The 9,374-nt window shown below is 41.6% G+C and overlaps 1 pseudogene; it reads left to right on the top strand.

The window, feature by feature from the left end:
• Nucleotides 1-5,231: 5,231 nt before the first annotated feature.
• LOC118837573 lies at nucleotides 5,232-5,640 on the top strand (annotated as a pseudogene).
• Nucleotides 5,641-9,374: the final 3,734 nt, after the last annotated feature.

A 9,374-nucleotide genomic window follows, 5' to 3' on the forward strand; every position in this document is an offset into this window, starting at 1 on the left:
CTCGTTACATATAATATCAAATGAAATATCCTCATTACATATAATATTTTCTTTTGGTTTTAAATAAATGCTTTTTATGATATTTTTTTAAAAAGGTCCCTCTATGCCTATATTTTGTAGGATTTTTAACATAAGTGTTGTACTTTGTCAAAGGATTTTTCTGTATCTGCTGAGATGATTATGATGTTTTTGTTTTTGTTTTTGTTTTTTTGCGGGGGGAGAGGCAGGGCAATTGGGGTTAAGTGACTTGCTCAAGGTCACACAGCTAGTGAATGTGTCAAGTGTCTGAGGCTGGATTTGAACTCAGGTCCTCCTGACTCCAGGGCAGGTGCTCATGCTCTACTCACTGCGCCACCTAGCTGTCCCCAGTGTTTTTGTTTTTAATATGATTAGTCATATTGATTGTTTTCCTAATGTTGAACCATCTTTGTATCCTTGGTATAAATGCCATTTGATCATAATGGATGTTTTCTTGGATAAATCATTGTAGTTTGTTTGATAGGATTTTGTTTACAATTTTTCAGCCAATGTTCATTCATGAAATTGGCTTGTAGTTTTCTTTCTGTGTTTTTTTTCTTTCCACTGCTTAGGTATTAGGACTATATTTGTTTCATAAAAGAATTCTAGTAGGATGCTTTATTTCTCAGTTTTGGGAAATAATTTGTGAATTATGAATACTAACTGTTCTTTGGATCTGAACCAGTTTCTGTTTTTATTGCATTTTGGTCTGTAGTGGATGGATTAACAATTTCTGCCTTTTTATATTTGTTTGCAATCTCTCTTAATCACTTTTTGTAAAAGTATCATGTAATGCAAAGAAATATGTATACTCTTTTGCTTAACCATTTTTTACTCTACATTACTTTACATTTTTTACACTTTTTTTACTCTAGTTTCTCCAGAATTTTGTTCACTTCCATGTTTTCCTTTTTGTTTATCTTTCTGTAGACTATCCAAAGCTGATAAAGGGAGTTGAAGTCTCCTGTCACTATTGTGTTACCTACTCTGTCTTCTTGATGCTCAAAAGTATCCTTTATGAATTTGGATGCTAAGGCATTTGGATCTTATTAGTTTATTAGTGATATTGGTTCATTACTGATGATCCCTTTCAGTATGATACAGTTTCCTTGTCAAAGACTAGATTACTATGGTAATTTACTAGTGGGGTAAGAACTCAATATTTGGCAATACTGGAAAAACTAAAAAATAGTCTGACAGAAACTGGACATAGACCAATATCTTACTCTGTATACCAAGAAGCTCAAAATTGGTACATGATTAAGAATAAAGGGTGATATCTTAAGCAATAGGGATGCATGGAAAAAAATTACCTCTTAGATCTATGGTTAGGGGAAGAGATCATGACCAAACTCTTGTTTAGGGTTAGGGATAGGATCACAGGAGGTAATTTTGATTATAGAAAATTAAAGAGGTTTGCACAAACAAATCCAGTGGGGCCAAAACAAGAAGGAAAGCAGGAGAAAGGGAGATTTACAATAAGTTTCTCTGGTAAAGGCCTTGTTTCTCTAAATCAAATTTATAAGAATAAGAGCCATTCCTCAATAAATAAATGGTTAAAGGATACGGACAGGCAGTTTTCAAAGTAATCAAAGCTATCAACAGTCATATAAAAAAATGCTCTAATTCACTATTGATTAGATAAATACAAATTAAAGCAATTTTAAAGGTACTACCTCACAACTATCAGATTGGCTAATGTGACAGAAAAAGAAATAACAAATAATAGAGGGAATGTGGAAAAATAGACACACTGTTGGTAGAGTTAAAACTAATCTAACCATTCTGGAGAACAATTTTGAACTATGCTCAAAGGTCTGTAAAACTCTACATACCTTTTGACCCAGGAATACCACTTCTACGTCTGTACCCCAAAAAGATAAAAGAAAAAGGACTTATATATGTACAAAAATATTTATAGTACCTCTTTTTGTGGTGGCAAAGAATGAAAAACTGAGGCGATGCCCATCAAGTGGGGAATGGCTGAACAAGTTATGGTATATAATATTAATGCAATAGTATTGTACTGTAAGAAATGATGAAGAGGCTGGATTCAGAAAAACCTAGGAAGACTTAAATGAAGTGATACAAAATGAAGTGAGCAGACCCAGGAGACCATTATGCACAGTAACATCAATATTGTAATGATAACCACCTGTGAAAGACTTAGCAACTCTCATCAGTACAGTGACCCATGACAGTTCCAAAGGACTCATGATGAATGATGTTATCCACTTCTAGAGGGAGAACTAATGGGCTCTGAGTGCAGATTGAAGCATATTTCTTTTCTCTGTTTTTCCTCACTTTTTTTTTTTTGCCACATATCTAGTGCAGAAATGTTCTGCTAGCCCAGTGGAACCCTGCCAGAAAAACTTGGTTCTGGGGAACATTATTTTCCTTGAGTCATTGGTTATCCTGCTAGCTAGAATATGCTGGACTTCAGTGGCCATTATTATTTTTTAGATGGGATAGCCAGAGGGATAGGAGTTATGGATAGTTCCCCCATCGATCTGAGCCATGAAAACATTGAGAAATGAGGAAAATAAAATCATCTATAGTGATTCTAAGGTGGTGGCCATGGATTTTGACAAGATCAAAGAGCTTTAAGGGATCTGGAGCTTAGAGAAGCTAACTAGGCAACCACACGTTCCTCCTTTTGAGGGCAGGACTGATTGCCATCATGCTGTTTGTAGGATATTTTAACCATCGGAGACATCATATGCCCTCTCTTAGGGAAATTTTCAGGTTGATGCCCTTGCAAGAATGGGTTAGATTAAGGACTAAGACTATCATCAGACTGTTCATGGGAACTGTGATGCTATAATGGATGACTCAATAAAAGGGCAAGGCAAATTCCATCTGTCCAACAATTCATATCCTGGATTATAACCCTAACCACGTGTTCCTCTTCCTTGATCAAGACTATTTCCCCGTGTTTGCCCTTATGCCAATGAATGTTGTCTCTGAAGTCTTTCCACTATCTCCAACTGGGAGATCAGGTCTGCTTTAGAATCAGGAAATCTTTCTCATAAAGAAGGAAATGGAAAACCTCCATGTGTGTGTGGAAGGTTGAAAAGATTTTGGAATGATGTTGAGGACTGCCTTCCAAGAAAGACGGAAGGAATTAGGTGGTGTGATTGATTAGTTGGTTATTGTCCTTCACTCTTGAAGAGGATGAAAATGACATCATTGTACTGGGGTCAAGGTACAGTGTGTCTGACTGGCTAATCAGATGAATACAAGAGTTCAGAAGGCTTTACCACAGGTCAGGCACACTAGGTGTGACACATGCTACTGAAAGTGGTCTTACAAGGTAATATTTTCATTGTTACACTCATTGGCCTTTTCACTGGCCACATCATTCAAATAACTACATACATACAAGTTATATATAGGGCAGATGGAGGGCACTGTCAAAAGAAGTCTCTAGGCTCTGAGGTGGGGCTGGGTCAGGAGGGTCTTCCTTTAGAAGGTGGGCTTTGAGTAGAGTCAGGAAAGAAGACAGGAAATTAATAGTTAGAGGGGAAGAAGGAGAGAATTCTAGACATGGGGGCCAGTCAGTGTGATGAGGTCAAAGAACCATATGTCTTTAGGGGTGCTTAAGACCCCAAAATATCAACACACTGGATCCTGCTTGAATGAATTCAACTCGAGCCTTCTTACAGCCAAAGAGAGACAAAGTTTATTACAGGTTTGCCATATTGTGTTGTCTTAAGAAATCTCATCATTTGTGACACTCTTTCACAAGCGGGCCAGATTCCATCTGAGGTAGATGAAATTTGAGCCCCTTCATGGAGGCAAGATGAAACTTATATACAGAAAGATTGTGGAAGGGATCTAGAGTGGTCCTGGGGTGTTGGGAGAAGGGGTTTAGGGAAGGTCTTGAGGAGAAGCTTGATAGGACTGGGGTGAGGTCAGGCTCCAGGAACCAAGAGAATGGGATTAAGGTTGGGAAGTAGCTGAAGGTTACCTGGAGATAACAGACAATGTAGGGGTGGCTAGTTTAAGGGTAACAGATTTGGGCATAGCCACTTTGATAGGATCAAGGGTGGAAACTAGCCGGACAATGGAGGGCTAGGCTAGGTTAAGAGTAACCTAGCCAGGGACAGAGCCGAGATGGCAGCTGGAAAGCAGGGACTCACTTAAGCTCTCCCCCAAATCCCTCCAAACACCTATAAAAATGGCTCTGAACAAATTCTAAAGCTATGGAACCCACGAAATAGCAGAGGGAAGCAGGTCTCCAGTCCAGGACAACCTGGATGGTCACAGAGAAGGGTCTATTGCACTGTGCTGGGAGCAGAGCACAGCCCAGTGTGGGCTGTGCCAGGACCAACCAGAGTGGGAGTCGAGCAGAGCAGGTCTTAGGTCCATGAATCACTGAGCTGTGGCAGTTACCAGACTTCTCAACCCACAAACACCAAGGGAGCAGGTTAGTGGGAAAACTGCTGGATCAGGGTGAGAAGCATGCAGCCCCAGGGGCGGTGGAGGTGGCATGGTGGCAGCATCAGCAGGAAACTCCTGCGGCTGCTTCCAGAGCTCCAGCTGTGGCTGCTTCCGGCCCCAAGCCCACACGGTGGGAGGAATCGAGCTGTGGATCAGAGCGGGAGTGCAAGATGTGCTTTGCTGGCACAGAGGCAGGGTTCTCTTGCTTTGCCCTGCTTGGATCTGGGTTGCGGTTCTTGAGGAAGAAGGACCGCTGGTGTGGCAGAGATTGTGGTGACAGTGGAGGAGAAGTAGCTCTGAAAACAGCAGCGCAGCCCCTAAAGCTTGAGACAAAGTATTCGCTGCTCTACAAGCAGTCATACCGTGACAAAAAGCTCAAGTGTCAAGTAGTAGGCTGGGAACATGACCAGGCAGCGAAAAGGGACTTAGACTATAGAATCTTTTTTTGGTGACAAAGAAGATCAAAACGTAACAGCCAGAAGAAGTCAACAAAGTCAAAGAGCCTACATCAAAAGCCTCCAAGAAAAATATAAATTGGTCTCAGACCATGGAAGAGCTCAAAAAGGATTTGGAAAAGCAAGTAAGAGAAGTACAAGAAAAATTGGGAAGAGAAATGAGAGTGATGGAAGAAAACCATGAAAAAACCAGTCAATGACTTACTAAAGGAGACCCCCAAAAATACTGAAGAAAATAACACCTTAAAAAATAGACTAACCCGCTCTTTCTGTCGGCGCTTCCCATGGAGAGTCCACTAGCTCTTTGCCAGCACCATGCCTGCCCTCAGACCCCTTGTGAAGCCTAAAATTGTCAAGAAGAGGACCAAAAAGTTCATCCAGCACCAGTCTGACAAGATATATCAAGATCAAGAGAAACTGGCATAAACCAAGGAGCATTGACAACAGGGTGTGAAGACGATTCAAGGGGCACATCTTGATGCCCAATATTGGTTATGGAAGCAATAAGAAAACAAAACACATGCTACCGAGTCGATTCAGGAAGTTTTTGGTGCACAACGTCAAAGAGCTCGAGGTGCTCCTGATGTGCAACAAATCTTACTGTGCTGAGATTGCTCACAATGTATCCTCTAAGAATCAGAACGTTATTGTTGAGAGAGCAGCTCAGCTCGCCATGAAGATCACCAATCCAAATGCTAGACTGAGGAGTGAAGAAAACGAGTAAAGAGCTTTGCACATTTTTATTTGTGTTAAATAAATCCTCGAAATACTTAAAAAAAAAAAGACTAACCCAAATGGGAAAAGAGGTCCAAAAAGCCAGTGAGGAGAAGAATGCCTTGAAAAGCAGAATTAGCCAAATGGAAAAGGAGGTCCAAAAGACCACTGAAGAAAATACCACCTTAAAAATTACATTGGAGCAAGTGAAAGCTAGTGATTTTGTGAGAAATCAAGAAATTATAAAACAGAACCAAAGGAATGAAAAAATGGAAGACAATGTGAAATATCTCATTGTAAAAACCACTGACCTGGAAAATAGATCCAGGAGAGATAATTTAAAAATTATCATCTTTCAAGAAATTTTCAAGGAAAACTGCCCTGATATTCTAGAATCAGAGGGCAAAATAGAAACTGAAAGAATCCACCAATCGCCTCTTGAAAAAGATACCAAAAAGAAAACTCCTAGGAATATTGTCACCAAATCCCAGAGTTCCCAGGTCAAGGAGAAAATACTGCAAGCAGCCAGAAAGAAACAATTTGAGTACTGTGGAAACACAATCAGGATAATACAAGCTCTAGCAGCTTCTATGTTAAGGGATCAAAGAGCTTGGAATGTGATATTCTAGAGGTCAAAGGAGCTAGGATTAAAACCAAGAATCACCTATCCAGCAAAACCGAGTATAATGCTCCAAGGCAACATATGGATTTTCAATAAAATAGAGGACTTTCAAGCTTTCTCAATGAAAAGACCAGAGCTGACTAGAAAATCTGACTTTCAAATACAAGAATCAAGAGAAACATGAAAAGGTAAACAGGAGAGAGAAATCACAAGGGACTTACTAAAGTTGGACTGTTTTGTTTAAATTCCTACATGGAAAGATGATGTTTGTAATTCATGAGACCTTTCTCAATATTAGGATAGCTGAAGACAATATACATATATACAGACAGAAGGCACAGGATGAGTTGAATATGAAGGGATGATGTCTAAAAAATAAACTTAAGGGGTGAGAGAGGAATATATTGAGAGAGGTAGAAAGGGAGAGACAGAATGGGGTAAATTATCTCACATAAAAGTGGCAAGAAAAAGCAGTTCTGTTGGAAGGGAAGAGGGAGCAGGTGAGGGGGAATGAGTGAATCTTGCTCTCACTCAACTGGGTATCTTACCCCACAGGAAAATAGGGGGAAGGGGATAAGAAAAGGGGGATGATAAAGGGAGGATGGATTGGGGGAGGAGGTAATCAAAAGCAAACACTTGAGAAGGGACAGGGTCAAGGGAGAAAACTGAATAAAGAGGGGATAGGATGGAGGGAAATATAGTTAGTTTTTCCACAACATGATTATTGTGGAAGTGTTTTGCATAATGATATATGTGTGGCCTATGTTGAACTGCTTGCCTTCTTAGGGAGGGTGGGTGGGAAGGGAAGAGGGGGGAGAATTTGGAACTCAAAGTTCTAAAAGCAGATGCTCAAAAACAAAGTTGTTTTTGCATGCATAAGATATACAGGCAATGGGGTACAGAAATCTATCTTGTCCTACAAGAAAGTAAGGGGAAAGGGGATGGGGGGGAGTAGGGTGACAGAAGGGAGGGCTGACTGAGGAATGGGGCAATCAGAATATATGCCATCTTGGAGTGGGGGGGAGGATAGAAATGGGGAGAAAATTTGTAACTTAAAATCTTGTGGAAATCAATGTTGAAAACTAAAAATATTAAATAATAAAATATGAAAAAGGAAAAAAAGAGTAACCTAGCCTAGAGATTTGGGCCTAGCAATAATGAAAGACTTATGGCCTCAGGCAAATGCCTCATCTAGTGGGAAAATTCAAGGGGAGTTCAAGGGGGCTCCCACAATCTAAACCCCATCAAGTGCAAAGCAGAAAAGATTGCCTCAGGAGGTAGAGTCTGGTTCACAGGAAGGCTTGAAGGAAAGGCTGGATAGCTCCTTGTCAGTGAGGTTGGAGTGGTATTGGTTCTAGGGTTTGGGTTTCAGCAAATGTCTATAGGGAATCCAACTCAGATTCTGGGAAGGTGTGATTTTCTAGAGTTCACACTTCCCACAGGTGAGAATGTTTGTGGACAGAGGCTGATATAAATTTCAGAGGAGCCAGAGCCTGGGAGGCAGACCTTCCTGGAGCTAGGACCCGCAAAGGCAGCACAGCAGAGAAACTGAGAAACCCAGCCTTTGAAGGGACATGGTGTGTTGGTAACCAAAAATGGGCTCCTTAGCACTTAGTTTAACAAGTGCCCTTGAATAGTTTGGCTTTTGTTCCCTTTGAGTAATTCATTGAGCCTTACTAGGTGCTAAGCCCCAGGCCCAAACCCTTATTAGGTGTAAAACCTTAGTGGGTATGGATTGGCAACTAAGGTGGGGCTAACTCCAGGGAGGGCCTAGTTTACATGACTGGGACAGCAAAGGCTTTTAGATCACGTGGGTTTAAGTCTGCCTCTTTGTGAGGATTCTAGGTCACATGGGTGAGTCGCATGTGTGACTCACCCCTGATGCTGAAAAAGATATAAAAACCAGGGGTTGGCTGTCTGTTCTTTGGAGCTCTTTGCTACAGTGGTGCGTGACTCTGGGCCAGCCCTTGTTCTGAGCTCCGGGGCTGAACCTAGATGTTGGTAACTATGAATCTGTATTGGGTCTGGCTATTGATGTTTGTACTTTGTTTGTAATTTGCTCTGAAGATCAGGGTGCTGGCTTTTTCCCCTGAACTAAGTGAATGATATTTGTATGCTGAACTAAAGTAAGCTTGTCAACCCCTTCACCTTGCTTTCCTTAGTTAAGCAGATCAAAAGAAGCTGTGCTGTTGGCAGCTTTCCGGGTGCTGGCTGTGGGTAGATCTTGTACCCCCACATGAAGCTGCTAGCCAGATTGTGAAAACACATGGAGAACAGTGACATCCCTGTCAGTGGAGGTAAGTACCTGCAGGGAGAATTTCCTGTGGTTTAAGACCTTCTCTGGGTCAGAGTCTTAGACTCACATCTAAGCTGAGAGGCTGAAGAGTTCTGGTTCCATCTTAGCTAAACTCTGGAGTTCAGTGTTTCATCCATGTTTGTGGAATGCACTTGATGGACCTGAAAAGAGAGACTCTGAATAGTGAGAGGTCAAGAGCTGGAGGGGCCACTGCCACTCCTTAGACATGGGCAATTTTTCTACTTAAACATACCCACAGAATACCTGTGAGATGTCTTCTTTGTCCCTAAAACCTTGGCACTTCCATCCTAGGGCTGGCCCTCAACGCAAGGACTTCCTTGGGGCTTTGGTGTTGTGCAAAATTGGACCATCAAGAACTCATGCTATTTGAGGATAGGATTTGAGGTGCGAGGGAGGCCTTGAGGTGGTATTAGTGAGAATAAAGCACACATACACACATATATACCCCTCATCTTTTATAGAGAATTGTAATGAGGGAGTCCAGAAAGGAGAAGAGGATGACAACTAGTAGCTCTTAAAGCTAAGATCCTACCTCTAGACTTCTGCTTCCAGCTCCATTGCTCATCCCACTCCATCATACTGCCTCTTCACACTCCTGGGTTACATTTGGATCCAGGATAGGACCATGTCTAGCTCCTAAATTTACTAGATGAGTGACCTCCATGGGGGACATGTCAGCTTTCCCCTTTTGAGTCCTAAAGGGTGTGGCCTGGCCAATCTTCCCCTTGAATCTCAGCACCTCGCCTCCCTTCGCCTGAGAAGTTCCTAGCTCTGTGTGTGTGTGTGTGTGTGCACGCTCGAACCT

The sequence above is a fragment of the Trichosurus vulpecula genome, chromosome 2 (assembly GCF_011100635.1).
Source record: "Trichosurus vulpecula isolate mTriVul1 chromosome 2, mTriVul1.pri, whole genome shotgun sequence".
Taxonomy (NCBI): Eukaryota; Metazoa; Chordata; class Mammalia; order Diprotodontia; family Phalangeridae; genus Trichosurus; species Trichosurus vulpecula.